Genomic DNA, 5,024 nt, shown 5'->3' on the forward strand with positions numbered 1-5,024 from the left:
ATATACATGTTTTATAACTCTTCAAGTCATTCTGTATCCAAAAAGTTCAGCCAAGAACAAAAAAGAGAAACCCTAAAGCTAGGGAGAAAAAAGCGACGACCAAGAGAGAAAAAGGTAGGGTTCCCAATTTCATTTTTCAAATTAATTATTTAAGGTATACTATGGTGATATATTGGTGGTTGATAATATAAAATTCCATTTTGGGGCATCAAGGAAGTGCTACAAACAGCCCTCTCAATTTCAGCATGTTTAGAGAAGTTCTAAGGCGCAATTTGGCAAGTTTTGGCCAATTTTAGGTAATATAAGGTTTGTCCTTTCAATTTGGGATTTATGGGGTGGTTATGTAGTGTATTATATGCCTTGTATGTGTCTGTAAGTATAAATATTTCATAGGGATGCTTGACGTCCGAAACAAACTAAATTGGATTCGCTATAGTTAAATTGTAGTCGAAGTAAGGTGTTGTGCTTGTGGTGTGAGGCTGAAGGTGTGTGGTGGTATGTTAAAGGGATGGATTATGGTATAAATGGGGATTAGGGGCTTCTGGTTTCAGCCACACGACCCTCCACTTCGTATAGTTAAAGGTTTTACGAAATAAAGATTAAAAACCTTCTCTTGGTATCGTAGTTTTGGGCCAATTGTTTGGAACATATATTGTGTCGTATTATGGTATTTATTTGTTTTATATCTTCTGATTGTTGTTGTTAGTTAACTTAAATAATTGAGGGTGTAATTGGAAGTTTGGATAGGGCAAGTTATAGGGAAGGTGCTGCCCAATTTCCATTAATTCCGTAACTAATTAAGGGACTAGTCGAGAAAGGCGAGGGAGTGAGTTATATAGATACTAGAAGGTAAATTAAAATACTGCAAAGTCGAGTGTTGATATTCATATTTGATTTCATGTTAAATAGGTACAAAGTACGACAAGACAAACCTGGTTAAAAGCGATCCAGAAGAGTTATGTAAAGCCTATTCCTAAGTGTCTCTTATTCACTTATGGAGGTTGAACTTTTATAGTAGTTGAGCTATTTTCCTTGAACCTTTTATATGGTAAGGAATTAATGAATATACGGGCTCCTAGTTGTAAGGACTATATGAAAACAAATGCTCTGGAGTCCTTAAGTGGTTAGCGTAACTTTAGTACGTGTCTAGGGACCCTGAGATGCTAATTAATGTAGACCCTAATGCCATTTATAGGGCATCCAAGATGATGACACTATTACCCGGGACGATAGCTTAATCCTCTTATATCATCGGGTCTCTGATAATGTTTTAGATTGCATATGGTTACTCACTACTCTACTCATGCAAACTGTAACCCTTCTATCACCGAGTCCCAGGTCGGGTACGTAAACATGTGCAGTTCACTATATTATCCACTGAGTTGCTCACTAAAGGGCCGGGTATACTATATGAGGACATGATAAGGCAATAACATGAAAAACTCACTGAGTCCCTCACTAGAGGGACGGGTACGTATATATATATATGCAATGATGTGATGTAATAAGGTGGTGATAGCATCAAGCCTATGATGGTCCTACAATTATGATTCACTGAATCCCTGAAAGGGCCGGCTATATTATATAATTTGAGCATGCATGTTTTATGATTTATAGGGTACAGGTATAGGTTTCTTATATGATATTTTATCCTCTGTTTCTGTATTCCAAATATGCTACCAGCTATGCTATATTATGTTTTACATACTCAGTACATTTGTCGTACTAACCCCCCTTTCTTCGGGGAAGGGGGGGTTGCGTTCATGCCCGTAGGTATAGATATACAATTTGGGGATCCGCCAGCATAGGAGTCCCACCTAGTAGTCCAGATGTACTCCTTTATGTTGGATCCTATATTTTGGTACTAAACCCTGATATATATATTTTTGTTCATGGGTACAGCGGGGGCCCTATCTCACCTTATGTTACTGTTCTTACTCTTAGAGGTCTGTGGATATGTACGTAGGTTGTATATGGGTTGTGTATGTGTGTATGTACCATTGTGCTTATATGACTTATGAGTTAGGCGTTCCCTATTTCATTACAGCTTTGTCGGCTCGCATGTAAGTGTATTATGGAATTACCCTATATGTTATAACAGCCTCATCGGCTTGTATATTTTCTTATCTGTTGGTACATAATGAGTCAAACAGGAAATGGGTTTACTTATAGTTGGAAGGACGTACTGTGTCCAGTTCGGGCACCCATCATGGCCTACGGGGTTGGGTCTTGACAAAAGTGGTATTACAGCAGTTCATCCTTAGAATGTCTATAGACCGTGTCTAGTAAAGGCTTGTTTATCGTTATGTTATGCACCACAGCTATAAACAAAAAGTTACAAGACATTTAGGATGTTATTTTTTTTTATCATAGATCATGTGATAGAGCTATGTTTTTAGGATGACCCTTCACTAATCTACCTATATGTTTACAGTGATTCCTCAAAGGAAAGCAACCACTGCCCAGAAGGGCAAGTCAGCAGCAGGGGAAACAAGTCAGACCCCAAGAGTTACTAGGGCCCATGCCCAATTGATGTCGGGGATTGTACTCTAGTCAGCAAGCTCTACTATGCCGCCACCCCCAGAGGAGGTTAGGGCAGCAACAACTATAGATATTGGATCTCCAGTACGGGAGTCTCCAACCCTAAAGCACAGGGCGGAGGATATAGATATGAAAGACGCAGTGTAGTTGCTGACTGGACTTATGGCAAGACAGGCTTGGAGACATGGCCTAGATGATGCAAATAGACAAGATAGCTTAAGGGTTCGTGACTTCCTAGCCTACAATCCCGAAGATTTTCATAGGTCGAGACTTGTAGAGGACCCACAAGATTTCACTCGATAGATGTAGCATACACTGTGAATTATTAGGGCCTCGAAGACTGAATCGGTTGAATTGGCCTCTTATCGACTGCATGACGTGGCCACTAACTAGCACGAGTCTTGGGAATTATCGAGGGATGAGAGTGCTCCTCTAGCTGAATGAGATGAATTTGTAGAAGCCTTTCTTGGCCACTTTCTACCTCCAGAAATGAGATGAGCCAGGATTGATAAATTCTTACAGTTGAAGCAGAACGGCAAGAGTGTTCGAGACTACAACCTCGAGTTTGACTCATTGGTAAGGCATGCCCCCACAATTGTAGCCAATATGGCAGATTGGGTACATCATTACCTAATGGGCTTGGACCTTTATTTGGTTTATAGCTGCATGACCATGGTTTCTCAGCTAGGCATGGATATTGCCCAGGTATAGGCATACACCCAAGGGGTAGAGGAACGACATAGAGTGCGTCAGTCCGATAGAGGTTTTGATAGAGGTTAACCTAAGAGGTCTAGGTCGGTTGGTTATCTGAGGAAATTTCAAAGCGGGCAGTTCCAGTAGTCTTGTAGATATCCCTCCTAGCCAGCTTTGAGTGCACCTCTACAGTTTCTAGGTGGAAGATTTGAGAGCACCAGGTATTCAGGGGCTGGTCAAAGCTCCAGAGTTTCAGGTGCACAGGTGAACCATAGTTCTTGATAGTCAAGACGACCAGTACTCTAGTATCCCCATCGTAATAGACTTTATTTTGGGGAATATCACTGGACTACAGGTTCTTGTGTTTCTTGTGGCCGCCAAGGCTATCTTGCGAGGGAATGTCCACTTAAAGGTACTCTAGGTAGTGTGGCCCAGCCAACTGGGTCAGTTGCGGGTTCTTTCTCTTTTGTGGCTATGCAACTAATAGGGTGGGTTATGTAGGTACTAGCAGGCCGTGGTAGAGGCCGTGGTGGAGCTTTCAGTTCTAGCGGCCTTTTTAATCGCATATATGCCCTAGCCAGTAGACAGGACCAAAAAGCATCGCCAAACGTGGTCACAGGTACATTATCTATGTTCTCTTGGGATGTATATGCATTAATGGATCCAAGCTCTACTTTATCATATATATCTCCTTTTGTTGCTAGTAAACTTGGAATTAAACCTGAGTTAATGGAATCATTTAAGGTGGCTACACCAGTAGAGGACTCTATTGTGGTAAAATAAGTATATGGGAATTGCCCGGTAAATGTGTATAGTCATCGTACCTTGGCTGATGTGATAGAGTTAGATATGGTAGAGTTTGATATTATTGTGGGTATGGACTGGTTGGCTCCTTATCATGCCAATGTAGACTATAGAAACAAAGAGGTTTGGTTCCAATCCCTAGATGAATCAGTTGTTGAATGGTTAGGGAACATAACATCGCCGAAGGATAGATTCATTTTATACCTTAAGGTAAGGAAAATGATCAGAAAGGGGTATATTTGTAATCTAGTCCACGTACATAATTTGGAAGCAGATGTTCCCACTCTTCAGTTGGTGCCCGTGGTTAATGAATAGCCAGATGTGTTCCCAGATGAACTCGCATGTCTTCCTCCTGAACGAGAGATAGAATTCACAGTAGATGTGTTACCGGATACTCAGCTTATTTCTATCCCCCTATATAGAATGGAACCCGCAGAGTTAAAGGATTAAAGAAACAGCTAAAAGACTTGCTGGAAAAGGGCTTTATTAGGCCCAGCACAATACCATAGAGAGCGCCAGTACTGTTTGTTAAAAAGAAAGATGGATCATTGCGAATGTACATCGACTACATGTAGCTAAACAAGGTGTTAATTAAGAACAAATATTCTCTCCCCAGGATTGATGATTTGTTTGACTAGTTGTAGGGTGCTAAGTTCTTTTCGAAGATAGACCTTCGGTTAGGCTATCATCAGGTACGAGTAAGAGAGGCAAATATCCCAAAGACTATATTCAAAACCCAATACGGCTATTATGAGTTCAAAGTGATGTCTTTTGGGCTGACAAAATGCTCCAGCAGTGTTTATGGATCTGATGAACTGAGTGTTCAAACCATTTCTAGATTTGTTCATGATTGTATTTATTGATAATATTCTAGTTTATTCACGATTAGAGAAGGAACACGCAGATCATTTGCGGGTGGTATTGGAGTACTCCAACACCAGAAATTGTATGCTAAGTTTTCTAAATGTAAATTATGGTTGACTTCA

The sequence above is a fragment of the Solanum dulcamara genome, chromosome 10, assembly GCF_947179165.1.
Source record: "Solanum dulcamara chromosome 10, daSolDulc1.2, whole genome shotgun sequence".
Taxonomy (NCBI): domain Eukaryota; kingdom Viridiplantae; phylum Streptophyta; class Magnoliopsida; order Solanales; family Solanaceae; genus Solanum; species Solanum dulcamara.